We start from the raw sequence: 14,546 nt of genomic DNA, 5'->3' as shown, positions 1-14,546 counted from the left end.
TTACATTGATGGATTTCCATATATTAAACCATCCCTGCATCCCTGGAATAAAATCTACTTGGTCAGGATGGATGATTGCATTAATGTGTTCTTGGATTCGGTTAGTGTAAATTTTATTGAGGATTTTTACATCTATATTCATAAGGGAAATTGTTCTGAAGTTCTCTATCTTTGTTGGATCTTTCTGTGGTTTAGGTATCAGAGTAATTGTGGCTTCATAGAATGAGTTGGGTAGAGATTCCTCTACTTCTATTTTGTGGAATAGTTTGTGCAGAACTGGAATTAGATCTTCTTTGAAGGTCTGATAGAACTCTGTACTAAACCCATCTGGTCCTGGGCTTCTTTTGGCTGGGAGACTATTAATTACTGCTTCTATTTCTTTAGGGGATATGGGACTGTTTAGATCATTAACTTGATCCTGATTTAACTTTGATACCTGGTATCTGTCTAGAAATTTGTCCATTTCGTCCAGGTTTTTCAGTTTTGTTGAGTATAGCCTTTTGTAGAAGGATCTGATGGTGTTTTGGATTTCTTCAGGATCTGTTGTTATGTCTCCCTTTTTATTTCTGATTTTGTTAATTAGGATGTTGTCCCTGTGCCCTCTAGTGAGTCTAGCTAAGGTTTTATCTATCTTGTTGATTTTCTCACAGAACCAACTCCTCGTTTGGTTAATTCTTTGAATAGTTCTTCTTGTTTCCACTTGGTTGATTTCACCCGAGTTTTATTATTTCCTGCCGTCTACTCCTCTTGGGTGAATTTTCTTCCTTTTTTTCTAGAGCTTTTAGATGTGTTGTCAAGCTGCTATGTGTGCTCTCTCCAGTATCTTCTTGGAGGCACTCAGAGCTATGAGTTTCCCTCTTAGAAATGCTTTCATTGTGTCCCACAGGTTTGGGTATGTTGTGGCTTCATTTTCATTGAACTCTAAAAAGTCTTTCTTACTTTATTCCTTCCTTTACCAAGGTATCATTGAGAAGAGTGTTGTTCAGTTTCCACGTGAATGTTGGCTTTCTATTATTTATGTTATTATTGAAGATCAGCCTTAGGCCATGGTGGTCTGATAGGATGCATGGGACAATTTCAATATTTTTGTATCTGTTGAGGCCTGTTTTGTGACCAATTATATGGTCAGTTTTGGAGAAGGTCCTGTGAGGTGCTGAGAAGAAGGTATATCCTTTTGTTTTAGGATAAAATGTTCTGTAGATATCTATTAAGTCCATTTGTTTCATAACTTCTGTTAGTTTCACTGTGTCCCTGTTTAGTTTCTGTTTCCACGATCTGTCCATTGGTAAAAGTGGTGTTTTGAAGTCTCCCACTATTATTGTGTGAGGTGCAATGTGTGCTTTGAGCTTTACTTAAGTGTCTTTAATGAATGTGCCTGCCCTTGCATTTGGAGCATAGATATTCAGAATTGAGAGTTCCTCTTGGAGGATTTTACCTTTGATGAGTATGAAGTGTCCCTCCTTGTCTTTTTTGATAACTTTCGGTTGGAAGTCGATTTTATCTGATAGTAGAATGGCTACTTCAGCTTGTTTCTTCAGACAATTTGCTTGGAAAATTGTTTTCCAGCCTTTCACTCTGAGGTAGTGTCTGTCTTTTTCCCTGAGATGGGTTTCCTGTAAGCAGCAGAATGTTGCATCCTGTTTGTGTAGCTAGTCTGTTAGTCTATGTCTTTTTATTGGGGAATTGAGTCCATTGATATTAAGAGATATTAAGGAAAAGTAATTGTTGCTTCCTTTTATTTTTGTTTTTAGAGTTGGCATTCTGTTCTTGTGGCTGTCTTCTTTTTGGTTTGTTGAGGGATTACTTTCTTGCTTGTTCTAGGTTGTGATTTTTTTTTCTGTTATTACTTTTTCAAGGGCTGGATTCGTGCAAAGATAATGTGTGAATTTGGTTTTGTTGTGGAATACTTTGGTTTCTCCATCTATGATAATTGAGAGTTTGGCCGGGTATAGTTGCCTGGGGTGGCATTTGTGTTCTCTTAGTGTTTGTATAACATCTGTCCAGGCTCTTCTGGCTTTCATAGTCTCTGGTGAAAAGTCTGGTGTAATTCTGATAGGCCTGCCTTTATATGTTACTTGACCTTTCTCCCTTACTGCTTTTAATATTCTCTCTTTATTTAGTGCATCTGTTGTTCTGATTATTATGTGTTGGGAGGAATTTCTTTTCTGGGCCCAGTCTATTTGGAGTTCTGTAGGCTTCTTGTATGTTCATAGGCATGCCATTCATTAGATTTGGGAAGTTTTCTTCTATAATTTTGTTGAAGATATTTGCTGGCCCTTTAAGTTGAAAAATCTTCATTCTCATCAACTCCTATTATCTGTAGGTTTGGTCTTCTCACTGTGTCCTGGATTTCCTGGATGTTTTGAGTTAGGATCTTTTTGTGTTTTGTATTATCTTTGATTGTTGTGCTGATGCTCTCTATGGAATCTTCTGCACCTGAGATTCTCTCTTGTATTCTGTTGCTGATGCTTGCGTCTATGTTTCCAGATTTCTTTCCTAGGGTTTCTATCTCCAGCGTTGCCTCACTTTGGGTTTTCTTTATTGTGTCTACTTTCCTTTTTAAGTCTAGTATGGTTTTGTTCATTTCCATCACCTGTTTGGATGTGTTTTCCTGTTTTTCTATAAGGACTTCTATTTGGTTGTGTTTTCCTGTTTTTCTTTAAGGACTTGTAACTCTGTAGCAGTGTTCTCCTGTATTTCTTTAAGTGAGTTATTAAAGTCCTTCTTGATGTCCTCTACCATCATCATGAGATATGCTTTTAAATCCGGGTCTAGCTTTTCGGTTGTGTTGGGGTGCCCAGGACTGGGTGGGGTGGGAGTGCTTCTTTCTGATGATGGTGAGTGGTCTTGCTTTCTGTTAGTAGGATTCTTAAGTTTGCCTTTCGCCATCTGGTATTCTCTGGAGCTAGTTTTTAAAGTTGTCTCTGGTTAGAGCTTGTTCCTCAGGTGATTATGTTAGCCTCTATCAGCAGACCTCAGAGATTTCAGTGGTCAGAGTACTCTCTTCAGGCAAGCTCTCCTCTTGCAGGGAAGGTGCCCAGATATCTGGTGTTTGAACCTGCCTCCTGGCAGAAGTTGTGTACCACTCACCATAGGTTTTAAGATCCCGTGGAGGGTCCTGTGGGGGGTCCGGAGACTCTGTGGGCAAGGAACCCCGGTGCTGGTGTTGACCAGAAGGGACTTATGACCCTGCTCAGGCCGGGTTTTCTGCTTCCTTAATTAATGCAGTCTCAGGTCCCGCACGATTGGATTGGAGCAGGCGCTGTGTTCCACTCACCAGAGGTCTTAGGATCCCATCGCGGATCCTGTGTAGGTCTTTTCTGTGTCTGGAGACTCCCCGGGGCCAGAGACCCTGGTGCTGCATTGGACTGGAAGGGACTTGTGCGGAGCCTCATCTCTTAAAGGTTCACCTCCATAGTGCCTTTAACACACATGCCTGTGGGGGACATTTAAGATCCAAACTCTAACAGCCCTCTGCAGCAGAGTCCTTACTCTTGGCTGATCACTGTTAACATTCACATAACTATATTCATTGAAATTCTTATTTCTATCCAAGATTTCATTTTATTTTAATATTTTCTTATAAGCTACATGAGAGCACATCTTTGTTGTCTATAATCATACTGGGCATATGGAAGTAAAAACAAAAAAACAAAAACAAAAAACCCTAAAAAACCAAAAAAACAAAACAAAACAAAAAAACCAACGCATTTCAGGGCTGGAGAGACAGCCAAGCATTGGGAGCACCTGCTGTATTTGCAGAGAACCGGTATCTGTTTCTTGGTACCCACACGGTAGTTCACAATCATCCATAACTACAGATTAATAGCATCTGATACGGCCTCTGACCCATTCACGTACCAGGCATATATACAGGGTGTGCATATGTTTATATGTATAATATGTATATATGCATACATATATGCAAAACATGCATGCATATAAAATAAAAGATTTTGCTTTTATTATCCTCTGTCAAGAACACACAATAATGAAATCCCTACAATGTAGGTTCAAAAACAGATCTGCTCTTGGAACCTGCTCCTTTAGCTATTCTACTGTACTTTCCCCCCATTTAATGTCACACCATCTTCACTCAACACACAATTAGCTTGAAAATTCAAGACCCCAGAGTTCCCATAAATACTTGGTTAACTTGTCAGAATACGTGTGTGAATACTCACTTCAGCTTGTGTTGCCTTTCAAGGGTGCTTTAAAAGTTTACAAACATATTCATTCCACTGCTTATATATCTGCTTTCCTGGGGGTGAGGGGAAGATTTAAATTAAAAAAACAAAACAAATCAATGTAATCAATGTAAAAGATTGCTCAAAAAAAAAAAAAAAAGAAAGAAAGAAACAAAACACAACACAACACAACAAAACAACAACAATAAAACAGGCAATCAATGACACATAGCTGGCAATCTGGTAAATGTACAGATCCGAAGAATTTCAGACCATAAAGTGAAAGTGATAGAGCCACATGACTTTCATCTCTTTGATCACAGGTTCAAGTTTAGCATAGGCCTGGAGCAGTGCTCAAAGCTGCACACTGTTACAAAAGGAGCTATTGACCCCGGCATTAGAGAGAACCTAATGGGGTCATCGAAGTCAGACTTTACTGATTGTTAACAGAAAAAGATTTCTTCTCAACTAGTCCTGGCAACAGCCTTCTCATGACATGCATCGGAAATGCTAAAGTTTCTACTTGATAAATTCCTACCTCATTCTTGCTTAGTTCACCATTCAGGAATGACGCGGGCATGAAAGAACAGGTGCTGCATATCTCTTTGGCTAGAATATTGTCTCTCAAGGTTTCTATGAAAATAAATAAATCAAACTTTTGCCATAGTGATGAATTGGGTCCCCTAAGCTGTTTCATGTTTTTCTTGGAGGTATTACAAGAGCGGACATGGAGTTCTAGTTCTCTTACTCTTAGTAGTTGTATGACCCAATGTAGTACAATTACTTAACTTTATGGGGTGTCAGCTTGTGAATGTCTACACTAAAGATAATCCTGGGCCCGTTTGCATGAAATTGGGGTGAAGGATAGAGGAGAAAATGCTAAATATGCTGTTGAATGCTCATGACATAACAGCTAAAACATATACCCATGACCCCTAATCCAGGCTCTGTCTCCACTACTGACAGCAGTATTATTGACATTAGGGATTGATGATTCCCTATTGTAGAGTAATGTATTGTGGATTTAGGAGGCTTAGCAGCATCCCTGGCCTCTCCTCATTAGATACCAGTACCAGCCACTTCCCTGCCATCTGTCCCTGGAATGACAAAAAATGTATCTCTAGACATTCTCATGTCCCCTTTGGAAGAAGGAGAATCACAATATATTGAAAACCACTGTATTAAATCAACACCAAATATGTATTTATCACGTTTCTTTTTTATACCGGGCTCACGAGATGGTGATAATTTTACTCAATTTTTAAACTAATGAAAGCAGACTGTGGGGATGTTAAGTATGTGCTATGTCATAGTTGAGGACTGAGCTGATAATAAAACCTAAGCATGCCTGCCCTGAAAGCCAGGCTTTGAAGCTGTGCAGCTTGTACTGATGTAAATTTAGATAGTCCTTGTGATAATTCTAGTTGATCGGTCGCTCGTGCACAAAATGCCAAGAAATCAACATTTTATCCCACTTTCTCTGCTCCCTAACTCAAAAGACTCTCCCGTCTTTATAGCCCATTTTCGTTTTTCTTTACAACTTGCTACTATTTTCCACTTTTGCCTCAAAGAACGATAGTATATCTTGCTGCTGAAATCTAACTGATGGTTGTGACTTCCCAAACCTTACAAAATATCATTTGCACACACAGCTTGACATTAAAACTGTCAACAGATACAATCTGCACCGCTGCTTCCTGTCTTCCGGAGTCACATTGAACTTGCCTTTGCCTAACATTTATTACAAGCTTCGCTGAGAAGAATGAATTCAGAAAGTATTGTCTAAAATGTATAGTGTTGATGGCTGAGCAAGGCACTGATCTGTGAGTATAGCAGACAGCTATTGGGAGTCACTTTATTGTTAATTCCTTTAGCAATACAGTAGTATTTGGTTCTTTTCCCTAGGCGCTTGGCCTGTCTTGCACCTTGCTTCTCCTGCAGAAGAAGGGAACAAACACAGAGGGTCACAACTGGAGAGTGTGCAGAGAATAAGAGACTTTGGAACATTCAATCCTAAATGGAATATCTCTAACTAATACCTCCAGTCGGGGTTCAGGAAACCCCATGAAAGAGAAGACAGAATGATTGCGAGAGCCATAGGGCATGGGGGGACACCAAGGAAACAAGATCCTTTAAACACGGCATGACCAATGTACATATGAACTCACAGACCCTGTGGCAGTATTCATAGAGAGAGCCTCTGGGCCACTCTGAACAACTCATGAAGAGCTATCCCAGCCTGGGAACCTTTTATTTTTTTTAAAAAAATAGCCTATGGTTTCTAGAGGCAATATTTTTCTAGACCTGCTAGGAATTTCCTTTCAAAGGTAAAGACTCAAAGCTAGATCTATGTATGAAGCAGAATGTTGCCTCACTCAATATAATTTTTCAAGTTCTATTTACTTGTAAATTTTATAATTTCATTTTTCTTTGCAGCCTATTAGAAATTCCATGATGCCCGGGCGTGGTGGTGCATGCCTTTAATCCCAGCACTTGGGAGACAGAGGCAGGAGGATTTCTGAGTTCCAGGCCAGCCTGATCTACGAAGTGAGTTCCAGGACAGCCAGGGCTACAGAGAAACCCTGTCTTGAAAAACCAAAAAAATAAAAATAAAAATAAAAATAAATTCCATTATGTGTACATGCCATATTTTTGTAAATCCTTCATCATTTATGAACATCTATGCTGATTCCATTTTTATATTGTAAATAGAATAGCAACAAACATACATGAGCAAATACCGCTGTAGAACAACACAGAATGTGCCCAGTGTTGGGTCAGTGGGTCATATACAAGCTCTACTTTTGTCTCTTTGAGGAATCCTCACATTGACGCTTTTATAATGAAAGCATCAGTTTGCATTCTCATCAGCAGTAAATAAGGATTGCTCTTTCCCCTTTTCCTTACTAACACTTACTTTCTTTGATTTCTTGGCGATAGCCACTCTGCCTGGGGTGAGATAGAATCTCAAAGTAGTTTTAATTTGCATATCCCTGATAAACTGTTTATGTTGATCACTTTTGAAAGTGTTTACTAGCCCCTGTATTTGTTTCAGAACTCTTCCAGGATGTATAGCCAGTTTTTAATTGAGTTATTTTGTCCCTTCCTTCCTTCCTTCCTTCCTTCCTTCCCTTCCTTCCTTCCTTCCTTCCTTCCTTCCTTCCTTCCTTCCTTCTTTCCTCCTTCCTTCCTTCCTCCCTCCCTCCCTCCCTCCCTTCCTCTTTCTTTCTTTCCCTCTTTCCTTCCTTCCTTCTTTCTTTCTTTCTTTCTTTCTTTCTTTCTTTCTTTCTTTCTTTCTTTCTTTCTTTCTTTCTTTCTCTCTCTCTCTTTCTCTCTCTCTCTCTCTCTCTCTCTCTCTCTCTCTCTCTCTCTCTCTTTCTTTCTAGTTTTGTGTGTATTCTAGACATTAATCCTTTGTCAGATGTATAGCTGACAAGTGTTTTCTCCAATTCTTTTGGGGGGGGCAGGGGGCCAGACAGTGTTTCTCTGTGTAGCCCTGGCTGTCCTGGAACTCACTCTGTAGACCAGGCTGGTCTCAAACTCAGAAATCCTCCTGCCTCTGCCTCCCAAATGCTGGAATTATAGGTGTGTGCCACCACTGCCTGGCCCATTTTTTTTTAATTAGGTAGTTACTTCATTTACATTTCCAATGCTATCCCAAAAGTCCACCCCCCACCCCCCACCCTCCCACTCCCCCATCCACCCACTCCCACTTCTTGGCCCTGGTGTTCCCCTGTACTGAGGCATATAAAGTTTGCACAACCAATGGGCCTCTCTTTCCAGTGATGGCCGACTAGGCCATCTTCTGATACATATGCAGCTAGAGACACGAGCTCCGGGGGGTACTGGTTAGTTCATAATGCTGTTCCACCTATAGGGTTGCAGATCCCCCCAGCTCCTTGGGTACTTTCTCTAGCTCCTCCAGTGGGGGCCCTGTATTCCATCCAATAGCTGACTGTGAGCATCCACTTCTGTGTTTGCTAGGCCCCTGCATAGTCTCACAAGAGACAGTATATCTGGGTACTTTCAGCAAAATCTTGCTAGTGTATGCAATGGTGTCAGTGTTTGGAAGCTGATTATGGATATGGCTGTCTCTAGATGGTCCATAACTTCGTCTCAGCTCCAAACTTTGTCTCTGTAACTCCTTCCATGGGTGTTTTGTTCCCAATTCTAAGAAGGGCAAAGTGTCTACACTTTAGTCTTCATTCTTCTTGAGTTTCATGTGTTTTGCAAATTGTATCTTATATCTTGAGTATTCTAAGTTTCTGGGCTAATATCCACTTATCAGTGAGTACACATTGTGTGAGTTCTTTTGTGATTGGGTTATCTCACTCAGGACGATGCCCTCCAGGTCCATCCATTTGCCTAGGAATTTCATAAATTCATTCTTTTTAATAGCTGAGTAGTACTCCATTGTGTAAATGTACCACATTTTCTGTATCCATTCCTCTGTTGAGGGCATCTGGGTTCTTTCCAGCTTCTGGCTATTATAAATAAGGCTGCTATGAACATAGTGGAGCATGTGTCCTTCTGACCAGTTGGAACATCTTCTGGATATATGCCCAGGAGAGGTATTGCAGGATCCTCCAGTAGTACTATGTCCAATTTTCTGAGGAATGGCCAGACTCATTCCCAGAGTGGTTGTAAAAGCTTGCAATTCCACCAACAATGGAGGAGTGTTCCTCTTTCTCTACATCCTCGCCAGCATCTGCTGTCACCTGAGTTTTTGATATAATCCATTCTGACTGGTGTGAGGTGGAATCTCAGGGTTGTTTTGAATTGCATTTCCCTGATGATTAAGGATGCTGAACATCTTTTTCAGGTGCTTCTCAGCCATTCGGTATTTCTCAGGTGAGAATTCTTTGTTTAGCTCTGAGCCCCATTTTTTTTAATGGGGTTGCCTGGGCCATTCTTAATGTTGCCTCTTGAGTAAATTGTCAGATTGACTATTTTCTTTTTTCCTTGCTACCCAGTAACTATTTAATTACGTGAAGTTCCCTTTACCTGTTGTTGCTCCTATTTCTTGAGCAACCACATTCCTATGAAGGAACTGCTGACCTGTGCCTGGATATAATAGTGTACCCCCGTACCTTTTCTTTTAGGAGTTTTAGAGGTTCAGGCTTTAAGTTGAATTGATTTATTTACTCCGAGTTCATTTTTGTGCATCTGGGGAAATGAGGCTCATTCTAGTTTTTTCTTCTTTATGTTAACACCCAATTTTTCCAATATCATTTGTTGAAGGTACTTTTCCTTGAATGTGTGTTTTTGATATCTTTGTAAAAAAGTAATTGTCTATACTTGTGTGGCCTTAAATATAAACATTTATTCTATTCCACTAATCTGTGTGTGTATGTGTGTGTGTTTGTGTGTGTGTGTGTGAATGCTAATGCTCTGTAGAATAATAAGATCTGTCTTGTTAACCCCTCCAACTTTATTTTTACTCAGGATTACTTTTGCTATCTGGTGTCTTTGATGTTTTCATATTAATTTTTAGTTAGTTTTTTTTTTCCTGTGAAAATGGCATGGGAATTTTTTTCTTTTTCTTTTTTTTTATTAGATCTTTTCTTAATTTACATTTCAAATGCTATCACCAAAGCCCCTATACCCTCCTCCCACCCTGCTTCCCAACCCACCCACTCCCGCTTCCTGGCCCTGGCATTCCCCTGTACTGGGGCCTATGAGGCATGGGAATTTTTATTAGGATTACATTAAATCTGTAGTTGGTTTTAGTAGGATAGTCAATTTTACAATCTTAATTCTACCAATCCATGAGCACAAGACATCTTCAATCTTTTAGTGTGCTCTTTAATTTATTTTTTCGTGGTTTGAAGTTCTCAGTATAAAAGTGCTTCATCTTCTCGGTTAAGTTTACCCCAAGGTGTTCTATTATGATTATTATGTTATTATGATTGAGAATGTCTCTTACATTTCTTTCTCAGTGTGTTTGTCATTAATATATAGGAAGACTACTAATTTTTCTATGTTATTTCTGTATTTTGTCTCTTTCACGAAAATGTTAATTAGTTCTACGAGGTTTGTGCTGTGGGATTTTAGGTTTGCATCTATAACCACATAACACATGTCATCTATAGGCAGAAATATTTTCCGTTTTTGTTTGTTTGTTTGTTTGTTTGTTTTGCTTCTGCTCTAAGACTTTGAGCATTATATTGAGTACAAAGAGTAGAGATGATGAACAATAGTATTTTGTTCCTGATTTTCTCTAAATTCCTTTGTGCTTTTTCTCCATTTGGGATGACATTGGCTCTGAGTCTGTCATTTAAGACCCTTATGAGGTTGAGGCTTGTTCTCTTCAACTCCTTTCTTTCTAGAACTTTGACTATGAAAGGACTCTGGATTGGGCATTTATTGAGATGATTATAGAAGTCCATGCAGATGATTTAGTAACGTTATCCATTTGTATATGTTGTTTATTTTGGATTAAAACAAATTGATCAAGCTGAATGGTCACTTTGATAAGTCTGCACTTGGTTTGCAAGTATTTTGCTGAAAAGTTTTGCTTCTTCATTCATCAGGGATATTGGTTTATAGATCTTTATTTGTTGTGCCTTTATCTGGTTTTGATGTTAGAGTAACCCTGGTTTTGATCAAGGCTCAAAGTTTAATATTCAGCACTGTGTTTATATAGGGAGAGCCTACAGGCCCCATCCTTTGTTTCAGCTAGATTATGTTGCAAAGCAAGCTCAATGGGCAGTCTACTCCTGTAGGAAATTGCAGGTGTGGCAAGGCAGAGGACTTCACCTGTGTTGTTAAGGTCCATCTATGGCAAACACTTTAGGTCTATTTAGCCTGCTCAAGGCTGGGGGAAGGGCACACCTCACTAACAAACATCTAAAAATAAAATCAGATAAAATAAAAACAAACCACAATAGAGCAAAACAAACAAACAAACAGAAAAAAAAGGAGAAAAATAAAAAGACACAAGAAACAAATACAGACACAGATACACACACATTCATATACATAGAAATCTCATAAACACACAAAACTGGGAACCATACTATATAAGGAAAACACCATTAAAGTTAAAGAGAATATCCAAAGGACTATGAGACAAAATACCTCCAAATTTACCATTGAGTTCATTTTGTGTTGGTTGTCTACTGGCCTGGGGACTGCTATTAAGTGTGATTTGTATACCTAGAGAGACTCAGTTTGAGAAAATAAATTTTTCCTTTGTTACCAACTTGAATGGTTATCCACTGGAGAAAACTTCTGGGTCAGGGATGAGGGCTTATGTCCACTTCTCCTCTCAGTGCTGTAGTCCCATCTGTCTTTGGCCTATGTATGCCCTGTTCATGCTGCCACATTCTCTGAGCTCCTCTGTGCTTCCATCCTGTTGTTGAGTTAGATGTATCTTGGAATCCGTATTTCCTTTATGCTTCCTAACTTAGTGACATATAGATTTTTGAAGTTTTATTTTATTAATTTCTTTGTTCCTGTTGTGATGGTGGAGGCTTAACTTTTTTCAAAACCTACTTTAATAAGGGTTTTCAAATGCTTTGACACCCTCTCCGTTTCTATAGCCCACCATCCAAAGGTAGTGGAGAAAAGATGGTAAATAGGACAAGGGGATGTGGACCTGTTTAGAAGTCATTCTTTAGGGGCGATTCCAATCTCTGTTTTTCAGGATACCAGCAGTCCAATTCAGTAGTGTCATGATACCAAACACGAATCAGCAGTGGTGGCACAATCCAGCAGAAACATCCAGGACAACCAGAGCCAGCCGGAACACCAGGAGTTCTCTGCCATGCCTCTCTCAATGAAGTGAAGATCAGTGAAGACTCTAGACAAAAAAGAGCTATACAGCGAGCTATGCAGGCACCCTGTCTCTTTCCTTTGAGTCTCACTAATACTTTCTCCAAAAAGCTTATGTTTTCCCATGGGTCTTGCCTCAGCAAACTATCATGTTAGTCTGCCTCAGAAAAACACTGCATGAATCCGTATCACATGACACAACCAGAAATTTCTACTTCATGATGTCTCCACGCTTTTCTTTAAATTCACTTATTTTACATGAGTTTTTATTCCACAAAATCAGAGTCCCTGCTTGGGACAGTATACTGAGCCGTTTTAAGGAATGCTAGGCAATAGAACTAATAGAGTTATGTCCTGCACCAGGGTTGTGTTAGTGAGTAGAGAGTCTATAAAGGTGGGACACAAGGCTGACTGGCTTGATGGAGTCCTAAGTGGGTAAAACCAAGACCAATGGATCTTTATCAACTTTCCCTTTTAGGGTGTGTTAGATGAGGGTGCAGCTGAGGTTGAGGACAGGTCAGATGTCTCACTGATCCTTCATGAGCAGACCACTGTGTGGACAGCCTGTGTAAAAGTTTGTGTGGGGCATTGGGAAAGGCAAATGGGAAAGGCTTATATGTCTTTGTTAGAAGAAAGAAGAGAGTCCTCCCTGGCAGCACAGAACAGTTGTTATCTTACCTTGCCTGGGTTTTGTGTAACTTCTGGGGCTTTCAGCATAGGTCTTAATGTTATGGTAAAAACCAAATGTTAGAGTTGAAAGAGTGAGGTCAGGAAGGCTGAGAGGAACATAAATAAGAGGGCTTACATCTAGGTTTGAGACAGCTACACTGGCCAGATAAGGAAAAGAGAGGGTTCTGGGGGGAATCAATAAAGCTGATCTTCATTTTTGCAGGTTATAATCAACACAGTAACAATATGTGTGTGTTTGTGTATACATATTTGTGTATATATATATATATATATATATGTATTTATGTATGTATATATATAAAAGAAAGTCTAACCTGTGGCAAGAGGGAGCCCACCCCAAGGCTCTTTGAGCCAAAGCTGAATAAAGTAACAGAAGAAAGCTGCAGATATATCGTGGTAGCTGTGTCTCTTGACATGTTCTTTTGTGACTGACTAGACTTGAATCTGCAGTTGGATTGTTTTCTGTGAATAAAAACTAATAGTGTACCAGAATATTCACCTAATTATGTACAACAATGAAAGATCTACATCCTTGAATGCTCTGATCTACTATACTACCACTTGCATTGTGTTTTGACAACTTTCCTTTTTGGGTGGAGATCATGAGAAAAAGCACCCTAAAAACTAGGTCTCACCTGCCATGATTTGGAACAGATAAAATGGTCCACTTTACTCCATTAATATGCTGCAGACTTCATAAATATTCCTAGAAATGTCTTCAGAATCCGTTAACACAGAACCTACTAGCCTCCCTTGCCCCTCTTGAATGAGGCCACATCAATCTCTTGGGGGCTATGCTGCTTAGATGTACTAACTAAACTGTACTGTTAAGAATAAACTTCTGGTTAAACTGTCTCTGTGTTTTGACTAAATTCACTCTTTCCAGGAGAGCACTGGGGGTCCTCTTCTATACCTACCACCCATTTGTGGGCATTCTGAGTCTCTATTTCTGGTTTTGGAGACATGGCATCATGTAGACTAGGCTAGATTTAGACTTATGTGTACCTAAGGATGGCCTTAAACTCCTGATCACCCTCCCTCTACTTTTCAACTGCTAGGATTGGAAAAATGAAACACTATTCCAGATTTGCTATTCTATAAATTACTGAACAATTATAAGGATGATATAAATACATATTAAATATACCCTTAGTATTGATTAAATTTGGTTATACGTATGACATATGTTATAGATTTCTCTTTATATATAAAATAAGAAGCATTTTAAAGTAGAAGTACTTGTAACATGTCCTTTTGGTGTTAGTATAGTGTCACAAGGCTGTCAAATGTGACTGAGGTGGATCAACAAGCCATTATTGCTCTCATTTGTACTCATTTTTAATGACCAGCAACTGAGCTCAACTGTATTTTTGTGACACTTACAATCTTCAGGACTGAACGTGTGGCTATTTATCCATATCTCACTGGGGACATTAGCATTAACAAGCTCACTTCTGCACTGCCTGGTGCCAATTGTGGGTCGCACTGGTGTGAAGGCAGCTGCCCCTTGGGGTTGGCCATGCCATCTCTATTTCCCAGACAGCAGCTGGCTGAGAGATCTCACCTTATTAACATCAATGTGACCCAAATGCCACTACTGCATTATGTCCTCAGGTCTAGGAAGAGAAGCGGGGCACTGCTAGCAGACTCCACGTATGTTACCCATAAAATACAGAATGACCCTCCTATCGCAGGTGAACAAAAGAAGTCATTAGCCTTCCCCTTGTCCATGTCCCATCAGCTGACACTGGTGCCCTCACTCTTCTACATCAGCATGAATAAATTCAGAGCCACCAACATACTGAGTGTGGAGTGTATGGTTTTCTTTTCTAATGGTCTCTAGACATCTGCTGCAAAACAACTTGTGTTTATTCATTAAAACAATTACTTTGA

General features: G+C 39.6%; 2 long non-coding RNA genes across 3 annotated transcripts in view; one reads left to right on the top strand and one right to left on the bottom strand.

Moving 5' to 3' along the window:
* Gm32815 (predicted gene, 32815) overlaps positions 1–13,508 on the top strand; it is a 35,777-nt gene extending 22,269 nt beyond the window's left edge. The window contains exons 3-4 of one of the 2 annotated variants that reach the window (NR_166899.1): positions 5,840–6,010; positions 6,624–6,816. This is a non-coding gene — a long non-coding RNA (predicted gene, 32815). Of the gene's footprint in view, positions 1–5,839; positions 6,011–6,623; positions 6,817–11,835 lie in introns of those variants that run through there. The other variant, NR_166898.1, reaches the window with a different exon arrangement.
* Positions 6,016–11,884, bottom strand: Gm41220. Its single transcript, XR_874874.1, has 2 exons — positions 11,788–11,884; positions 6,016–6,122 (listed from the first exon to the last, which is right to left on the bottom strand). It is a non-coding gene; the product is annotated as a predicted gene, 41220 (long non-coding RNA).
* Positions 13,509–14,546: the final 1,038 nt, after the last annotated feature.

The sequence above is a fragment of the Mus musculus genome, chromosome 14, assembly GCF_000001635.26.
Source record: "Mus musculus strain C57BL/6J chromosome 14, GRCm38.p6 C57BL/6J".
Lineage (NCBI taxonomy): Eukaryota > Metazoa > Chordata > Mammalia > Rodentia > Muridae > Mus > Mus musculus.
This window is presented reverse-complemented; position numbering and strand designations above follow the sequence as displayed.